Source organism: Neopelma chrysocephalum, unplaced genomic scaffold, assembly GCF_003984885.1.
Source record: "Neopelma chrysocephalum unplaced genomic scaffold, ASM398488v2 Primary Assembly neopelma1_45, whole genome shotgun sequence".
In the NCBI taxonomy this organism is placed as follows: domain Eukaryota; kingdom Metazoa; phylum Chordata; class Aves; order Passeriformes; family Pipridae; genus Neopelma; species Neopelma chrysocephalum.
Window position 1 is genome coordinate 10768238 of NW_020897704.1, and position 21090 is coordinate 10789327.

Consider the following 21090-nt stretch of genomic DNA (forward strand, 5'->3'; position numbering starts at 1 on the left):
TTCAGGAATTAAAACTGTAATAAAACTTATATTTCTTCAATGCATGCAGATGACTTTAAAATGTGTTTTCTGCATGTACTTTTGTATGTTCAGATAAATCCACTCTGGACTATTTTTGAGGTACATGTCAGCAAGCAATTAAATACTGGTTTGACGGTTTCAATCAACTTCTATGCAACTTGCAGCACATTTTTGCAGTACTGTCAAAACATGCATACCCACAGGACGTGAAAATTATGTGAATTTAATTTAAATCTAAATTACTGATTCTAATGTGAGACTAATTGAAATAAACCCTTTATTATCAGTTGAATTGAAGTCAGTAAGAGATACCAACTAGTACTTGGGATTGTGAAATAATTTCACAACTAAGAAATATATTTAACATTGGGGTGCTTGTGAAGATATATGCAGCATTGCACACATCAGGCAACAGATTTGTTCTTGTTTGCTGTAAGTAGTAAAGGATACATTTGAGACCTTTTCATGTAACACCATAAGGAAGCAATATGTTTATGAGGAAAAAAGTAATAGATTTCGGAAACCACTTCAATGTAGAGCAGCATTGCTTCTATAAGAAATACTATTTTTGCATATTTTGCTTGTAAATTCATTAGCTCATTAAATGTTATCATTTAACATGTAAATATTATTTAAGAATACTCAAAAAACTTTCAGAACCATAGAGCAGTGGAAAAAATTGCATGAGAGAAGTACTGAGGGATTTGTTGTGTCCATGAGCTCGCTTGAAGAATTGCAGTTTAAATATTGGAGGAGGAAAGTTCATTCCATGTTGCGTTAGTTTCATTGGTTATCCTAGAAGCACATAAGCACAAAGGTGCACCTGTAGTGGTACTGCTGAGCTCCATGGCACTGGTGAGGTGCCCAAGTGTTTGAAATCATAATTTATAAGCAATTGAGAACAAGGACTGGGGGTTGCATCGTTGTACAATATAACTATAGCTATTTTGGAAAGACAGTGTGATCATTTCTTGGTACTTCAACTTGCCTAGATAGTTTAGGTTAAAAGATATACAGCAAGAAAGCTGTGTTCAACTCAAAATGGAAACAATTTAATTCTTAATTTTTTTGTTACAATAGTTTGTTTTTAATAAGAGAAACTGATCTCTAGAAACCCCTAGGGAGCCTGACTGAGGAACAGCTCTCCTGTGCTAGACATTAAATAAACACTTTCTGAAAAGATGATGTTTTCCTAAGAAAGTAGATGGTAGGTTGTCTTTTCTTGTGCTGTTAGAACCTGGTTTTAAAATGTGATTTGTATACTTATTGACATATAAATGGGAAACACTTTTTTGGCCTGAATGAAGAATGAAAAGGGAGAGAACGGTGTTTGTCATGAATCTCTGTATGAGAAGGATGGAGCAAACCTCATGCAAGGACTGACTGAAATCAAGTGAAAGGGAGTGGAGTTGTTGTTCCTTGCCTCAAATATGGACAAATCTCAGATACATGGAGGGGGCAAGCAGAAAAAAAGGGAGTATCTCAGGGTATGGATGTATCTCAGTCCTTCTAGGATTTCCCAAAAATAACAGTCTAATTGATGGCTTTATAAGTGAATTGTGCAGGACTAAGGCAGTCCTCAACTAAAGCAGTGTTCCTCACTTTTCGTTTCTAAGAGTTTAAAAAAGAAGCCAGAATCCCATGGCATTTCTGGAGGAGCTGCTGTGAAAATTCGGGATTGCTGAGGCATCAGTCTGATCTGTAGGGTAATGTAAGCATAGCTGAGTGTCTATCAAACACTACTTGTTAGTCAGGGCTTTGTACTTTTCCTCAGTACAACAGAAGTTTCATTTGTTTATGAAGGTCTGTAGTGCTTTAAGAGTAACAGGAGTGTTTTATAGGCCACAAACACAGCTTTGTGGAGTGTGTTTCTGAAAATGGATCAGATGCTTGACCTGTTGGAAAAGTTGAGTCAGGATGTTTGGTATTCATAGAAATCTGGGTCCCTTCTCTTCTTTTCTGCTAAATGTGGTTTAGGTAAGATACCCCTTGGTAGTTTCCAAAAGCTATCTGCAGAAATGATCAGCTAGAGTTTTAGAAATTCTTCTGAAATAATCTCCGCGGGGAAAAATCAATACAACTTTGTGTTTCTCAAGCGCTATGACTTGCATTTCTCTAACACCCCTCTTCTCTCCTTTGGTGCCAAAATATCTGTGCCACTGAAACATAAGAAACCTGATTTGGGGCTCAGAGTGAGATTAATAAACAGCCAAAGAAAAACCCAAAACACTTCATACAGCTGCCACTCAAATACATGCTGGTGTTTTGTTTCTCTGTTGGGTTAAAGTTTTTTGCCTGAAGTCTGTTCTGTTGTTTTTGCTGGTGCTGAATTCCTGAAGCTGTAGCCTTGTTTCTAAGTGGGAAAAAAACCCCTGCATGTTGACCTACCTAGCAGTATGAGGAAACAAAATTAATTTTGGCACTATTCTAGGCCTGCACAGCTTTAGCAAGAAACATGTATACTCCCAAAAGATTGGACTCTTGATTCTGCATTTTAAAAGTTTTAATCCTGGAACGCATTCCAGACTAGGCACTCTCCACATGGTGGGTACTAAGAAATGTTCCCAGGTTCAAGTAGCTTAAATGTGCAAGCTGTCTGATAGTGCCAGTGTCCATAAGGAAAGCACTTCATATTTAAATTTGGGGCCTCCTGTTCCAAATTCTGTGGGAATATTCTTCTGATGCACAGCATAAAAGAGTTGCTATAAAGTGCTGCTGGCATACGACTTTTTTTTCTTCAATAGGGACAAACCCAGCTTTGTCAATTCAAAACTAGCTACATGGATTAGATGTTTTCTTTTCAAGATAGTCTTTAAAACAACCTGAAATCCTAACTTCATGCTAACATCAGGCAAGTTAATGTCTATATCTAGGCTTTGGTAAGTAGGCAGTCTTCTTAATGTTTTTTATGTAGTACTACTATAACCAGAAACACATTTATAGCCTGAAAAAATCATGTTACAAAGCAATCACTCTTAGCTACTCCTTATTTCATAGCCACTTATTTAAAGGCTGCCATTTGAGCAAAGAGAGTGATCCTTTAAAAAAAAAATCCTTTCTACCCCCATATTACCTACAATGAATTTTTCTTTAACTATTTGCTTGTTTTGTTCTCAGCCTTTTTGCAGATTTTGGGTTCTGTGCTAAAACTTCTGTATTAAGATTCTACACTTAGAAAATACTTATTTACTGTACAGTGTTTTCCAAATAAGATTGAGTGCAGAACTTGTCTGTCATAAGCACAAACTGTGTCTTAGTATCACATTGTATAAAGAAAACCATTTACAGGAAGTTAGTCTATAAGGTAGATGTCCGTGGTCTTCAGCCCAAGTGTAGAAGTCTTTTCCTATTTAAATAAGTGTCTTGATATTGTTGATGAATTTCCCTTTTTAGATTGAAAATGAAAGCATTGGTTATCACTTCCTGAAACATCTGGTTTAGGTGATCTGTTGATGGCCCAGTATTAAGATACGGAAAACTGTCAACATCCTGATTGTATCTTAAACAAAAGCTAACGTCAGCTTTGGTTTTCAGAAGATGGATTTTTACTTTCAGATAGTGAAAGCATCACTTTGAATTTACTTCTGCTAGATTGTTTGCATGGTTACTGTGCATGCATATTCCCCACCCCCCCCCAAATTCTGGTGCGTGGTTTTGCTTCTATGTGGAAGTTAACCCTTCCTTATCATTACCCTGTGTTATATTTTAAACATTCACAACCACAGAATGTCTTACTAGCCGTTCAAGACCTGTGACACGACCTTTATCACATGCTGACATGAGGCAGCAATCACCACTCACTTTGCAGCAGCCTTGCAGCCCCGTGGATCCCCAGGATTATGTGTTACAGCACGCTTTGACAGCTGCTCCACGGGCATGAATCTGAGACCTACAAATAGGTATTAGCAGTGTCTAACATCCTAGCCATAAAATGATGGAGGTATGCAACACAACTTGTAGTTTCTTTCAGCCTTCAATTTCTCAGCTTTACTAGAGCTTTTTATGAGCATGTATTTTTGCTGGATTTTTTTTCCAGCCAGTTTTAAACTTTTTACCTAACTATTTGTCTTATTATTTATTTACATGTTGATATCACTTGCCTATTTTTTCTATACCCATTATTGTTTCTCTTCTGCTTATTTATCCCTCCATATTTTATTTTGTTTCATTATTCCTTGGCTTCAGTGATTGCCTGTTTGTGAGGCATGTATACCTGCAGTGAATGATTTCCTACACAGAAATCCCAGAAGCATTCAGGACTATTTTGCTTAGGTAGGCTTATGCCTCAAACAAATAATCTGTTTTATTTTCAACTTCAAGCCCCATGTTCAAGTTAAATTAAAAACAAAACAAGCAAACAAAGCCACAAACCAATTGTTTATGCATCTTCAAAGATCTGTTGGCCAAATTTCTGGCCTCTATTTTTGGATCCAGTGGGTTAGGAGGTCTTGAATCCAGTTCTGTCTTCTACTCTACTGAAATTGCTGCCAGGCCCCACAGTACCCTCTGAAGAACTTACTTACTGTACCTAATCTTCGACAGTTCTGGTTCTGTGTTTTCACACTTCCTGTCTCCTTCCAAGGCCTCAGAAAGAGAATTCTGTGATTAAGAAATTTGAATAAATTGGGGCCATTCCTGCTCCTGCCCCACTGGGATCCCCGCATAGTTGGAGAGGGTGCACAGCAAGGGAATGCAGCACTCCAGAGAACCTCTTCCAGCTTAATTTCCTGGGGAACACTGCTCCATTCATGTGTGCAAATAATGGAATTTAATCCTAAAACATTTTAAAATAGCTTGCAATGTGAGCTTGCCTTTATCGATGGGCTTCATGTTGGACACAGCTGTGAGAATAAATTTGCATTTAAACTGGGGTCCTGTGCTGGTCTGCTGCAAATTGATGGGTTTGGCTGGTTTTAGTGGACAAATCAACAACTGCTCGGCTGCAAGAGGAGTTGCATGTATGTGGGAAGAGCTGAGGGGCTGCCCTTTTAAGTCTGGTTGAAACAAATTACTTGTAATGGCATCATCATCATCATCATGGCTAGGCTTCGCGAACGAAGATTTGGGAAGGGCTCTACCCATTTTTCATGCAAGCGCGTTGGTGGCTAAAAAGGCCAATACGAGAAAGGCAGGTCCGGTTGCAAAAGACACAGCAGAAAGACTCCTTAGATGGTATATTCTGCAAGGTTCGATTCTTTCTGCGTTGTCTTTTCTCCTCAAGAGTGATCCTGCGTGCTTTCTCAAAAGCATCAGCAGCGTTAATGGCATCAGGTAAACATTAAACATACTGCCATTCCAAATCTTGAGAGTTATGCCAAAGGAGGAATTTCTGGTTAATGGGGAACCTGCCACTTCCAGCAGCAGTCAGCTGGCTGAGGGTTTGGCGGAGGAATGCTTTAACAGGCAGAGCTGTGCCACAGCAAAGCTCAGCTTGGTGATATAGCTTTTTATTTCAGGTAGTGACACCATAGCTCTGATATTTCCATGCTTGTGGTTATGGAGTACTTGTAAGAAGAAAAATAGGTAATTAAGAACTTCATGTTTATCCAGCAGCTGACATGATCTTAATCCTGGGTCCGCTTGTACTCCATTCTGTAAAATTCAAAGCTTAATTTTTAATTACCAATTACATTATTGTGTGGAGTTCAGCAAGTGCTAGAGGCCATGAGAGGTGGATGGAGCACATAACCTTGCTGGAGGTGGCTGAAGCCGTGGCACTGCTGGCACATTGGCTGCTCGAAGGACTGGCTTTTCCCTAAGCCTTCCAAAACTGAATCAGAAGTTGGACAACTTTTCAGGAGAAGAATTGAGTGATAAATGAAACAGGGTCTTCACGATTAAAAGTTTTGCGTTTAACTGTGCCGATCCTGAGCTTTTCGCTGTTAGGGATTTTCCTGCTCGTCACGTTGAACAGGGATGGTAGGGAACAGCAAGACGGATGTCGGGAGCGGGCGGCGGCGGGCCCGGGAGGGGGAGCTCCGGGCCCGCTCCTCTCCTCTGCTCCTCCCGGGCCTCTGCTCTCCTCCTCCTGGTCCTTCTCCCGGCAGCCTCCCAGCCGCTGACGGCGCCTGCGGCCCGGCAGCCCCGCCGAAGGAGGGCCCGGAGCCCCCCAGGCGAAGCTGTCAGCACACCGGGGGAAGGTGCTGCTGGTGGGTTTCACAGCGGGGGTGAATGTGAGTCCGGGTCGCTAGGGACCCTGCCTTCCTTTGTTGTCACTGAGTCGAGCGGCGTGAGAAACCTGTTGTAGGAGCCGCACGAGGCTGTAGGACACAACCTTCGCTGGAGAGAATCATCCACAGAATTACATACGTGCACAGTGAGGAGGGAGGTGACGCGTATCTAAGGGCTGTCAGGAGCACCGGCGGTGTCCGAACTAGCCAAGGCATTCCAGGGCGCAAGGATGCCTTCCAACTCCCGCCCGCTCCGGGAGGGTGCTCCTGGGCTGAGCCTCACGCAGGAAGCCTGAGCGGAGCCCTAGGCCTGCGTGACTATTTGTGGCAATGCCTCTTGTGGACCGAGGACTTTTTAAAACTAGCCTAATAGTTTATAGTAATGTAAGTGAGCAAAATCAGGTGTAGCTATACGAGGGTGGGGAGAGAATAGCAGTTCATTACTTTAGAAGCGAAGGACAAAATAGATATAATTAAGAGTATTTAGACTCAGAACAGGAAGTGCCAATACTGAAACTTCAGACATAACCAGAACTTTGACCCTTGGTTATCTGTACTGTGATTATTTTTACTTTTTTCCCCCACTATATCAGCATGCTGTTGTGCAAATATGATAGCTCATGTTGCTTACAGTTTTGGAACCTAATATAGTATGTGATTTTAATTTTATCTGCAAAAATCTACACAAATTGCTGCAAAGATTTTTAGCTTAAGAGCAGACACTGAGCTCTATTTGCAGCAGTGTCTGAAAGGTTAAAGAAAAATAGAGGCAGGTAAATAGGAACTTAGCAAGACCCATATATGCAAGGAAGTTACTGTGATTTCTCCCTTATGCATAGTATGTATTGTGTTCTATGTTTTGTTTTTGCTACTATTATTTTGCATGTGACAATGTATTTAGAAAAAATAATGCAAACTATATCTGATTACATAGGTAATAGGTAAGTAGTATTTTAGAAATATGTAATTCATAGGTTGTTTAAAATTTGATTAATAACATGACAGTGGTACCAAAGTAGTTTAAACACAATGTGCCACTGTAGTGGGAAACTGCTGACTCTTGAATTGGCAGCTGTCAACTTTTTTATGGACTCTTTTATATGTATTCCATAGAGCTTTTTAAATAAAGAACAAGGCAATTGCTGAGTGTTTGCTTTTTGGAAGCTTTGATATGGTTCTAGATGTGTAAGTTTAATTTAAAAGCAAGTGAGTACTTTCATTATGCTGAATTATTCTTTAAATATATCTGATTTCTCTCAGTGTGGAGTTCTTGGAAAGAGAGGGATTACCTGCAAGCTTTAAGGGCTAAATGGTATCAGGTTTAATGTCGGCATTACCGCTTTACCTCTGCTATGCTGTGGTTTGAATTACAGCTGAATTACTTACTGTGTGCATGGATTACAGTCTCCCTCTATTTGTTCTAATGAACTTAAAAGGAGAAAATCTTAAAGTTCTGTATCCCTATTATATTTTTTTAAATGGTTATAAATCTAAGTGACACTAGTTTTAGAGTTTTCAGAGGAAAAAAGGAAACCTACTTGTTTACCCAAAACCAGTGTTATTGGATAGAGGTGATGTCTGTGTAAGTCTGTGAAATATTGTGGCTTCTAAGTGAGCTCTGATTTCTGTAAAGTAAGAGATGTCCTGAGGTCTCTATCCAGTGTTGCTTTATATGTAATTAAAATACAAAACCAGCATATAGTAATTTGTTTAAAACTCACTATGTGCCAGATTTTGACAGGTAATTATGAAGGAGAAGACAGAAGTCATACAAAAGTAGTCCATGTAACTACAGTATTTAATAATTCTACGGTTAACTGGGAAGGGGGGGGTAGCATGTAACATTTGTAAATTGTCATAAAATTACTAGCAAGAGAGAGGTCCCTGATACAGGATGAAGCAAGATTGCTTGTGAAAGTGGGCTCAGCAAGCATATTCAGTATATTGAATCTGTGAGGCTACATCTGGGGACAGCAATACACACTGTACTTGCAGGGAGAAAGCAGCCTGTTCTAGGAAGCAGTTGCTGAAAGACTCAAGGTTATGTTATACAATGTGCCTAGTCTCTATCTGTACACTGTAATTCATGGATTAATACCAGGATGAAGCCAAAGGTGTGCCAGGTATGTTTTGAAAGGGAAGAAGAGCAGGAAAAGAGATTGCATCTCTGTTTGGTTGGTGGTACGACTGCAGCTGTAACATGCAATGCCTGATGCCAGCTGCCACGCTTTGCTCTGGGGCCTTCAGGCCATAAAAGTTCACTGTCCTTTTGTAAGTGCCACCTCTGAAGTACTCTGAAAGTGTTTCATAGTCTGTTGCTAATTAAGTTTCTGGCTAGAATTGATATCTTGGAGTGGGGAAGCAGTAACGGAGCAGAAAGTTTTGTAAGTGCAGTTCACATCTATGTGCTTGACAAATATGCAACCAATTACCTGGGAATTACAGGCTGAAATTTACTGCGGCAGTTGTCCCCATTTTTTGGGTGTCTTTCCTCAGACCTTACAGTGAGTTAGTGCACTAGTTTGGCATTTACAGTCTTTCCTAGTTTACTAGGGCTGAGTTGGAGGAGGGGAGTGTTGACCTAATCTTGTTACAGTAAACAAGAGGTAAAGACTTTTAAACCTTCTGTTGATGTGAATTGTTGAATGTTTAACAGTCTTTTGCTCCCAGTTGTTTACAGTAATTGAGTCCTTTACCTTCTTGCGCTTGTGCTGCTGTCCTCATTACTATGTATTCCAAGATAAATACCCTACACAAGACTTGCAAATACTGTGCAGCACTAGATCTGTTCTCTGGTTTTGTCTGTTCAAAGTTATACCTTCCAAAATATGTTAGTCTCTAATACTAAGAATAAACTTCATGTCCTTAGGTAAAACAGCAATAACAGACAGCAGACTTCCTGTAACTTCCACTGCTGTCACCTTTTAGGCAGTAGGCATTTAGGCATCTGAAATGTAAGGAGAAATAAGAAAAACTAAAAGTGTCAGAGTTCTCTGATAAGTAATATCTATCATAGTGAATTTTGCTTTTCAACTATTTTTTTTCTTGAATTACTTTTTTTTCAGACCTTAAGCAACCTGGAAAGTGAAGACATTTGGGTCTAGGCAGCAGGAGAGGAGGGGTAATAAGGTTGTAGATTTACGACATGCAGATTTCCCCAAGTATTACAATGATGTTCTGGTGGGATAGGTAACCCTCTTCCTCTATCTCATCCTGCGCTTGGTGACCCTCTGTTTCTAACTGTCATTTGAAACCAACTTGAGCTGTTCAGTGTAAATAAACCTTTTTCTCTCAGTATTTAGATACAGTAGGCAAATCCCAGGGGTGATAGCTCAGGCATGGTTAGTTTTGGTTCACTTGTTAGCCATTGCTGGTTAAATCTGCTGTACTTTCTAGCTACCAATTGGCAGACTCAGCAAAAAGCTTTAGAAAATACTTGCTTTGTGATCCATTTGCCAAATACAGAGTTTAGTTCCTCCTCTGTAATCAAGCTGGAGTCAGTTGATTATAGCTGAGATTTTTCATGTCAGTATCCTGCTTGTTGTCCTTTCCCTCGCTCTTTGGTCAAGTGGCTTCCATTGCTGAAAAAAACAAACTGCATCTCGAACTCCTCTAGTTTAGAAGTATCTCTTGTTGTCTCTAAACAGTAGGATTTCTTTCAACTATAGCAGCATCAATTTGATGAAAAGGGACAACTTCCAGAAGAGTCTAAAGAGTATGAAGTATCTTCTGGAGTTTGCTATCTCCTAGCAGATGGAGAAAGGTTCCAGTCCTAGAGCAGGAGCACAGTCTGATTCAGAGGAAACAATTGGTAGGTAGGAAACATAATGTTGGATTTTTTCCATTTCCTTCCCCATCTACCTTTGTGTTTCTCTGTCAATTACACTTTTGGCATTGTGGCCAGGAAAACAGCTTCAAGCTGGGTTGATATTACTGTGGCTGTGTTTTTCTTACAGTTAGGAAAGCACTTGTGTTTTTAGTTTTGCCTTATTTAGAATATCTGGTTTAAATGACTGAACTTTAAATTGTACCCTCGAGTGATTTCACAGCTCGGTCCCTCTACATGGGCGCCATCCCAGCTCTTTTTGAGGTGATTGCTGTTTGCCCTGCTGGCTGGTGCCTGGCTCCTGCATTGTCACAAGCATCTTGTGCTTATCTGCACCCAGCTCCCAGCATCCCAGCGAGGCTGCAGCCCTGATGTGCAGCCAGCTTGAGTTTGACACTGTGCCTGAGTTAATAAAATTTCTTGGGACCCAGAGCACAGGGGTAACACTGCCAGGTGGTGGCCTCGCCTGAAGTCTTTGCCATTTTCCCCAATACTCTTGCCTTTGGAAATGCCATACGGAAACAAAGTGGCTCACTTTCGATTGAAAAAAGGACTTCAGTCTTACACTGAAAAAAAGATGTTGCATAATTTCTGAACCCATACTGTCCGTAGAAGTATAGGAACATTTGCACCAGGCTGCACCTAGGCTAATGAGCCCAGCTGGAGCTGATTTGTTTTTGCATCTCTGGTACAGATAATCTGACCATGGATAATTGAGTGTTGACTCTATAAATAACCCAATTTGAAATCCTTGTCTTAAAATTGTTTTCTCTTCTTCCTGTTAGCTTCCAAGCTTACTCCCTCTGTAATCATTTCTTGGCTGACCAGAGGCTACTCTCATCTCTTGACAAACAGATGTACGAGTCATTCTTCCCACCTGAAGTGAAATGTTACACCAAGCATGGATGAAAACAGGTTCTAGCACTATAAAAAACCAGCTAAGTCCTGGTAGGAAATAATCATCCTGATGTTCTACCTATGCTCCAATTGGCTGATTTGGTTTAAACCAAAAATGACTGATACACGTCAAACATTTGCTACCTTGGAAAGACATTTGTTGCACGCTTCTTCTCAGAGACATCCTGTTGCACATATCATAGTTAAAAGTCTTCCAGTAAAACTGATTCTTTCATATGGACTTGCTTGCAAGCAAGTCTGATATTCATGATCTTGCTTTGTTTGTTAAAACTCGCAAGAATTATTCTGAGTTGAGCTATGCCTTGTTTTAATGAACAAATATTTTTTCCCCAATAAGCCTATATAAGTAATTATAGAAAGTAATTAGAAAGCCTCATAGAAAAAATATCCTGTGTCTTCAGCTGGTGAGCATCTACACATTTCTTTTTACCTGAGAGTTTTTCTAAAATACGGTATGTGTGTGCTTCTGGGAAGATGCACAGAAAGTTGGAACTGAACCACCTGCACTGGATGACAGGTTGTTCAAGGCATTGGAAGTGGTAGGAGGGAAGGCTGAATTGCACAACTATGCTGTTACAGCTGAGCCGCTTTGTACAGTTCATGCACCTTTGTCGGTAGTTTTGCTGGAAATCACCTGTCTTTTCCATTGTGTCATTCCTGCCACATTAATCTGTAACAGAGGCAACATCGGTGGGTGAATAAAGCTGGAATGCTTTAAATTCAGATCTGCACTCTAATGGCTGCGTGGCCTTGGAAAACACCTGTCTTCACACAGCATCTGAAACAACTGACCACGCTTCAACAAATTTTGGAAGTCTCAATTTGTTATTGGTTATATAGTAGCTTGAAAAAGTTGAGTAAAAGCCTATCTGAAAAAAAATCTTTTATATATATAGGTATAACAGACATTTAAAATTGTAGACATAAAACACTCAGGGCAGAGATGGGAAAGCTGTTAACATTAGGAATGGATAGATAGTTTATTCAAAAGAATTGATTTCTAGTACATGAAATTTGTTGCAGTGATGAATGGTCAAGAGGTGCATGCAGAGACAGAATATGAAGTAGTTGTCACGTGGACTCTCAGAGGTTGGTTTGCATCTGTTTCATTCATGTGCAGTTAGGTCTGAGTTTCTTTAGTTTGCACACTTAGAAGTCATAAATTATGCAAGTTAAAGTAGAAACCAACTTTTTAGTTCTAAAGTTGGATGTAATACACAACTAAAGAGACTTTTAAGGGAGAGGAACAGATTAAAAATGCCTTGCAAACCCACTTCTGTATTGGTATGTTTTTCAGTGTTGTCTGTTGAATTTTGTTCTGTAGAAGGTTAGGAGTTTGGTTTCTTGTTTGTAAGAGCTATTGTAAGTAGTGAGAAAAACATAAATAAGTGACCTCTTCAGGAATTATTTTGCACATTCGCTTTGGAGGCTCTGTATTAGGGAGTTATCATTTGTGGATATTCATGCAGCACTCTAAATAATAGATTTTCTTACCTCTGGCAAGCTAGTGTGCCTGAAAGATGAGGGAGCTGATTTATCTAAAACATCTGGAATGAGGAAGTACTCTGAATGACAGTTATGCTGCTTTTGTAGCAGGTTTTGATAAAGCAAATTGAAACTTAAATGTAAGCTCATTCATTTTTTAAAACAAAACAGTGTCCTTAGTTGGGCAGATCTGTTTGGTTACCTGGATTTTTAAAAGATGTCTCAATATTCCAAGGGAATTAATTTGATGCCTGGGAATACCCCTGAGGAGTGGCAAACACAGAAAAGCAAGTAAAAAAAATCATATATAGATTTTAACTTTAGGATTTCCTAAAGTTAACTTTAACTTAGGATATCCTAAAAGATTATAATTATTATAATAATGATATAAATAATAAAAACAATAATAGCAATAAACCTTATGTGATTATACCTATTTTGTCTAAGACTTTTTAACTCTTTGCTAATTTGGTTCAAAAATGCAAGGTTTCATCAGTCTTGTGAAAATCTGCAACTGCAAAGAGACACCTTAAAGTGCCCCAGAGAACAGTATTTCATGTGGCAGTAGCACTCTCGAAGCTTGTACTGACGGTTGGCACACATGTACCTGCAGACCAAACAGAGCTTATCCTGTCCCTTTGGAGAGAGGGGCAAAGGACTGTGGATACGGGATGAAGCGGTGAGGGTGCGAGGAGGCAAAGAAGCTCAGGGTAACAGGAAGCAATTTAGGGTTCAAACCCATGTATTTTTAGAAAAAAATTTCCACTGTTTCTGTGCTTAGAAAACAGCTTGTTAAGAATTACACTGATTCACCAGATGCTGGTTTTGGATCCCAAGTAACAGAAAAGGCCAGAAGGTTTAAACAATGGATTATATGCAAGTCCTGCAAAGCTATTATTCTGGGCTAATTTCAGTGAAGTTACTGTTTCTATGTAAGTTTTTTCTAAGGAATGATAAAATGAGCTACTGACATGTCATCTTGATATTGAATAAAATCTGATGTTCTGTTTTGCACAAAACCAGATCAAGAACATAAGTCTCCTAAAAAAGATACCCTGTTTTTTCAGAGTCATAGTGCAGCATTGCTTTTTGCCAAACCACCTCAGTAGTCACATCTCACTCTTCATTGGCTTATCTTTTCTTATCTGTAAAAAGAAATGCCATTATATCTGTTTGGATTAATTAAAGCATTAAAGAAGTATCACTTTTCTGGTTTAGAATAGATGAGGGGAAACATCCAATTACTTCTTAAAACAATAATGTACATAAATTACTTTTTTTGTTATTGTTTTGTAAATATGATGAAGATGAAAATAGAGATGCGGTGAAATGTTTTACCTGATAAGTAAATAAATAAAAATATGTATCATCAGATGATCTTGAATGTGAAAGATCTGCCTGAGGAAACAGGTCTGTTACATGGCATGAAGCATGAGAGGATGGCAATACTAAATTTTCCTCTATTTGCAACAATCTGGAGTGAAATTATTTAAGTCAGGTGTTGGAAGGAATGAGCAGGTGAGTTGTTCGTAAATTTGTACATTTAGTAAACTGTTCCCCTTGTTATATTTCAGTCTTAAATGTAAAGATACTTTTTTCTTTCATCCAGTAAATAGCCAAATAAAAGATTTCTCTTCACATATAAAACCACCCACAAAATTCTGATATGTCAGTAGTGCTTAGCTTTGAAAGTACCCTGGCTTGATTGCTAGAAATATATTAGCATTTCGCCTGATGTATCTGTCCTAAGTTTAGGGCTAATAATACATTTCTGTCGTCTGAGCACAAAAAATGGTGGGAATGTTGTTACTACATGTCATCAGGTAATCAGATACTGGTGCACAAGGATGGTGAGGGCTGTCCTTGTGGTGTAAGCACTGGACATGAGGTGTGAGATGGTATTTAGCTCAAACTGTCAGACGTCAGGATGTCTCACTAGTTTCATGTTGGACTACCAGAGCATCTTATCCAGCAGAACGGGAAATTTCTGCACATAAACTTTCCTTGCTTTTCATTGGTAGACTGTCACTCAAAAAATGTGTAGCCAGGATTTGCATACTCTGTAATTTCTTTTTTGCCTGGGGATTTTTGGCCTTGCTGAGCTGAGAAATATGTATGACTTAGAGTTGAAAATTGTAATTTTTTCTGCAGTAGCAATGCGTCAGGTGGCAAATGCTGATTACACGTGTGGAATTGTGTCATTACAGAAGCGATGAATTCCTACTTAAATCTTCAGCTCTTTTTTTGATCAAGTTAATACCCTAAATCATTAATACCCCTTTTATAGCTGCAGAAATAGGCCTTGACACTACAGTTAAATCTAGGACTTCCAGTGCACGTGAAGGTGAAGACTGATGTGAAGACTGACATTGTCACCAGGGCAGAGTATTCACACTTCCATTGTTTACCTGTCACTCTGATGCTTCAATGATACCTTGGAGCTTCATATTCAGATCTCAAAATCCTTGTAAAAGAAGCAGACAAGTACCCAGAAGCTTCATTTTACACTTAGGATAATTAATTGCACTATTTGAAGCATTTTTTTTGTGTGCTGGAGTTCTATTTGACCCTTCTTTTTTTTTCTTTTCATACTTTTTACTGAAGAGGAATGGAAGTGTTCCGGGAAGTGCTGAGTGTGTGGCTTTTTATGGAATTTGGCCATTTTTAAGATATTTGGCCACTTAAGTGTAATTTAGTGATACTCTGGAGATTATTTCTCCTGTCTCTTATGATTACCTCAACAAATGCCAAGTTATCCCATAAACAAAATTTTTTCCAGGAAAACAGCAGGTTCATCTAACTGTGTTATACACAAACACCCTCCTTCTTTCCTGAATCAAGGAAGTAAAAATGCAGTGTCTTCCTCTAAATATACACTTGTGTTTTTGCTGCTTTTAATTTTGCACTTTGGTTCATTTCTGCAGTTACTTGGGTTGTATCAACAATCATAAAAAAAAAAAGAAAAAAAAAAAAACCCCGCAGCCGTTTTCAGCTCATGTTGTTCTTGGCACGGGTTCAGTTCTGGTGTCCAACTGGTAGGACCGAAACTTGGTGCTTAACAAGTGCCTGTAGTCAAAACAGTTGGTGTGTGCGAGCGCTGATCTGGTATTTGCTGCGGCAGGTCATCTGCCTGATTTTTTCCCGTGTGCAGAATACCTAATCACGTTGCTGTGTTTCTCTGACGGCATCTGTGGCAATGTGAATCGTTTCACGTTCCAAAAGTACATGTTTACAGTCGTCGTAGAATCAGATTAAGTTGGCAGCCTGCTCCTCTCTGTAAGTGGCTCAGTTTACATTTCTTCTTCTAGCAGGATGTTTTGCATAATTTTGCTGATCCTACTCACTTGTAGACTTTGTGAAATGGAGAATCGTTTTAGTGGGTTTCTGTCAGAAAGCAAAGCTTGTGTTTGTTGTAAATAAACACCAGCAGAACGGTGGTTATTTTAGCACTTGATAATTTCCCAATTATGTCATTTGACCTGGAATGAAGCTTGCGATTGTTGAGCAGCGTTTTATGCAGCGGATCAGTCTGGGGGTTGGAGCTGGCAGTTTATTTCCTTTGTCAGTTTACAAGAAGTATCAAAATGAAACCGACTGTGCTGTTTCCTTTCCAGTGCGCAGCGCAAGAAGGGTGGAACAGTTTGCGGATATTATTTCCAAACTTTTTCAGCTGGACTTGGAATAGTATTTTGTCAAAAAAGCTGGTAAAGTTATCCTTCGATCTTGCAACATTATGCTGTAGTTTGCTAACATCAAATCCAATTTTATTTTTGTTTAACCTCACATACTGGGTTTTGCTAGTTTTTTTCAGGCTGTGGCTGCAAAATGAAAGTGCTTACAAGGTGTTTATGAATTCTTGTTATGAACCAGCTGCCAGTTACTGCAGGATGACACATTTCTGCAAGAGTCTAGTTGTTCAGTTTTCTGGTTGCTGGCTATTGCTTTTCGGGCATGTGTGGGGTTTTTTCTGTTTTAGTTTTATTAGGATTAGTGCCAAGTACATTTGCAAACTCTGAACTGGGATCAGTACAAGGTGGTAGGTTTCATTTACTGTTTACTGAAATTGTAAGTATACATTGCTCAACTTTGCACAGTGAAGGGCTGTGCAACAAAACACTTCAGGATATACTGTAAATAGATTTTGCATAGGTCATGTATGAGTTACCATAAGTAACATCTTTATCAACAAGACTGTGATATGTTACTGCTACAGAATTACATTGTGAATGAGATACTAAATTTCATTACCCTCTGCTTAAATATTATAAATGGGGACTAACAAACAGTATTTGTATTGTGTTAAGGGCAGTTGGATCAGTTCCTTTATGCTATTTTAAGTAAAAGGGCTGTGAACTCAAGCATTATGATGAATACAAGCTTAAAAGGAGTTTTATTGTTCTGTAAATGTTTACTAATAACTTTACAAATAACTTTCTCTTACCTTTCTGAGTTCTAGCAATTATATTTTGCTTGTTTTTACCAAATGAAATACCAAGTTATAATCCATAACACTGGGTCTCTGAGTTATTTATGGGCCAACCTAAAATTGATTTTTGCTTTAGGCCTCTTGCACGCAGGAAGTCAGATTGTGCTAAACAAGAGTAATGTTTCAAAATGACTGGTGCTGACAAAGTTCTAGTGTCTGTGTTCTGACAACGTTAAGAGGGAATTTTTTGCTTTGTTTCAACTAGCCGAAAAGAAAAAAACCACTGAAAAACCAAAGGCATATCTTTCTCTATGCTCAAATTGTATCATGACTTTTTTTCCTTCATGATCTTCTGTGTTGTATTGATGGAGAAGAACTTAACTGCAAGCAAAAACTGTTCACTTGATTTGATCGATTTTGAGTAGCGCACATTGGGTAAGAATGGATGTAGGTGGGATGTACTAAAGAATGTTTTTGTTTGTGGGATGTACTAAAGAATGTTTTTTGTTTGTAGTCCAAATTAGAGATATCTGCATTTTCAGGATCACATAAAGATCTGTTTGGGTAGAAAAGTGCTATGTTTGGCATATATTTGTGGCAACATATTTGCTGTAGTGTTGTTGTCTGTAAGGTTTGCTGTGAGCTAAGTGAGTGCTTGATCTTGTGTGAAAGAGTCAAGCCAAAAATTCAAAGAGAGTTTCTACTCAGAATGTGGTTTTGCCTCATTTTCCCACACACTGTGTTTGTGTCTCTGGAGCTCATGTTGCCCCTCTATTGCTTTGCTTTTTTTGCTTATGATTAGAAGGAGATGTGGTGTTTCCTGCAAAACAGCTGCCAGTATTCCCTGGTGACCTGTCAGAGAGAATCCAGTGGAATTACAGATTTAAAGGCAGGCTAGAGGACTTTGGCAGCTGCAGCAGAGGTTTGGGGAAAGGTGGGGGGTTGCATTGTGCAGGATGCGGGAAGGAGGATTAGAAATGGAGTACAAGGGCATAGGAGAGAAGCTCCGGAGATTTAAGGACTGTTAGGTCTCTAACAACATAAGGACTTCACATCTACAAACAATTCAGATTTGGCTGAGAAAGTTGGACTATATCCATGTTTCCATAGGACATGGAGAATCTCCTGGAATAGTTTAAGATTGTTTGCAATGCTACTGATGCAGAGTTTGCAATGCGCATTAGAACGATATATAGCACCCAGCTTTTAGACTCTTGCCTCTAAATAGACAAAATAACAGATATTGATCTGAAATTGATTCTTTAGAAAGTGCAGTTAATTCAGTGAGAGAGTGTTGAACTTTCCTCCAAGATTAATGTCATTAATATGTTAACTGTTTGACAGCAGAAGTCACATGTTGCTTGTCACTTGCTGCAGTGGCTGCACGGAGACAGCTGAGAGGTTGCAGAAGGATTAATGTGGTAAAGAGGATTGTAACTTTGATTGTGCTCCTGTGCTCTTGGATTTGACAGCAACTGGTATTTAGAAACAAAACAGAATATGTGTTGTTGTTTATGTGGAATGTAAAGATCCATTTGGAAGTATTTAAATGAATCAGAAAAGTTCTCTTTCAAACTTGAATACACATTTGTAGATGGCATTGTAGGCTTCTGCAGAAACTGAAAAGTGCATAGAGAATTTACATTAGTGTCTTACGAGTGTTGATAACTAGTTGCCTTGCAGGATTTTTTATTTTTAGGAGCAAAAACTTTCATTCTACTTTATGTTCACTTATGTCCACTGACAGTGCCACTGCTGAATGTGAACAGGGACAGCCACATCTACAGCTGTCTGAGTACAAGTTCATGGACCCTGCTAGATCTAATCTGTCTATATATGAACTGCAAACGAGCATAGAAATTGTAACACAGGTAGCTGATTGTCTCATGAATATGTTAGTATGTGAATATTTAATTTTATAACAACTATTTGGTGCGTAAATGTCTTTTATTCACATACTAATTTAATAAATAGTATGTATAAGAGCAGATTTGTATATTGCGTGTAATTCCTTGTATATCTGTAAAATAGGAACAGACAATTTAGTACAAAATTTTAAAGAACAGATGTGACCAGGGAAGTCAGTTTCATAGAGGAGCCACCATCACCCTCTTTTAAGCAGTTGATTTTGACAGCTGATGGCTTTCTTGTTCTATCATATGTTACCATTACTTCTCTGAAACATATCAGCAGTGTCTAAGGCTGATTCACTACCACATACAAAGTAAGGAGGGAAGAAGCGAGAGGCAACCCAATAGTCCATGAGAAGGAATATATCAATATTTGTTACAATTTATGCCCCCATCATCGAGATTTGTTTGAGAATTGACACCTTTGGCAAGTCCAGCCTCGTGTGGCCAATGCTTGCCCAGCTCAAACAGGGATTTTTTGGCCCTTTTGTAGGGAGTTACTCTTGCAGCTTTCTGCTGTGGCATATCTGCAAGGTATTGCTGCCATCTTCTCCTGCTGACACTAAAGTGATAGTCTTTCGTGAGTAACTGTGCAGATTTTATCTGTCCGAGCAGTGTCTGAGAACACCGATGGTTGTGAGGCACTGGCTAATTATGTTCTTTCTCCTATATGATTTTACAGTGGTCACAGTTTCCATTTCGCTTTTAGGAAATTTTAAGAGAAGCTGGATAATGCTGAGGAATCTCTAATAGAGTCTGTCTAAATAGTGGAAGACTTTCTGTAGCCACGTTCTGGGGGAAGAGGGGAGTTTGAGCAGGTAAAAGGAAATGCCAAGTAGAGCTCTTGGTTCTGATCACAAGAATGACCACCAATCTGACAGACTCGGCTAAAATAAGCAATCATGTAATCTTTTCCTTCCTTATCTTTTAAGTAAGCATCTATTTAAAATAGTAGGATGCCTTTATTATATTGTCATATCACAACAGTACCTCTTCCACCATTTTCTATGTTAGAATAAAAAAATCCATGGTTTTGTTCTGGTTTGCTCTTGGGAATCAATAAATTGAGAAAGTTGTCTGGGGAAAAGCACCAAACATTTAGTTTGACTAAAAATCCAGTACAAAGAGATTGTTAGAAAATAACTTGCTATAGCATTTGATACTTAGATGACTTTAAAATATAAAGTTGGGGAATCAGTATCTTGAATGTTCGTCTTTCCAGGAAATTAATTTTAATAACAGAGTAATATATTTCATTTCCAAACATATCCATAAGGGTGAAATCGAGGACACAGTTTACTAGAAAGCAGTCAAGCTTGAGAAAACCAGTAGCTGTGGTAAAAATTTAAGTAATTAATCTTGAATTTATATAATTTCTGTATGGAAATAATGTTTTTTCTGAAGTTTTTCTTTTTATACTGCTCAGTTTTGTTGGTTATGTAGCAGTTCCTTTTCATCAATCCTGAAGTAATTAATGGCAAAGTTGCAAGTTTTGATTAGGCTAATTAAAATTGATTAAACAGTTACTGAGAAGGTTGGTAAATCTTGAAATACTAACTATTATTAAAAAAATTAATGCTCCATGAATGGAACTCTGCATTTTAGACTCAGATGCGTAGCTTACACGGTTGTTGCCACAAATGTGAGGTGAAAGGAATGTAAATTCACTGCATCCTGCAAAGCAATTTTAAAGGCACACTGAGGTGTGTGGTGAAAACTGGCAAAGGACAGTCAGCATTTCTGGGAGTGAGGAGTGATACTTTTGTATTTGAAAAAAATTGAGACTGTTTTGTTCTTCAGTTGCAGGAGAATCTGGAGGGAATTTCATCATTGGTAATTAAAGCTGTGAATGTGAAGATATGGAAGTGCTTGATCTTAAATAGGAAATGCCTTTATTTAGGCATTGGAGATCTAAGAGAAACAGTTTGGAATATTCTTTTTTTTTTAAGCATTTCTCTTTATTCTTGAGGTATTTGCCTATTGCAAATTAATCATGGATGAATCCTTCTGCTACTGGCAAGTTTTTACTTGTGAGGATGCCAGGCAAATTGTCATGTTTTGATTCTCTGTGGGAAAATTTTTCTTAGTTATCCTTGAAATATCAAACTAGCAGGCACAGGGTTGATGATGCAAATACAAAACCTTCCCTTGCAGCAGCAGATCACTGTTGCTTCCCTTACCTGCTCTTGGCTGACTGGGCAATGCTGTTCAAGCTCAAAGAGTAGCACCCACTTGGATTCTACAAGTTAAGTGCTGAAGGCTTTAGACAAGGAAAAATTGCTGCATGTTGAAGGAGAAACTGCAGCTTGTCTGAAGTTCTTGGTCTATGATTAC

The 21090-nt window shown here is 38.8% G+C and overlaps 1 protein-coding gene across 6 annotated transcripts in view; it reads left to right on the plus strand.

Annotated features, from left to right (window-relative positions):
• ATXN7L1 (ataxin 7 like 1) overlaps positions 1 to 21090 on the plus strand; it is a 114711-nt gene that overhangs the window by 59656 nt on the left and 33965 nt on the right. Inside the window, exon 1 of one of the 6 annotated variants that reach the window (XM_027679351.1) lies at positions 6153 to 6170. The exons of 3 other annotated variants lie outside the window; for them this stretch is intronic. The gene's annotated coding sequence lies outside the window, so the exon portion shown is untranslated. Of the gene's footprint in view, positions 1 to 6152; positions 6171 to 15434; positions 15697 to 15874; positions 16125 to 21090 lie in introns of those variants that run through there. 2 more of the 6 variants (XM_027679350.1, XM_027679349.1) reach the window with 2 other exon arrangements.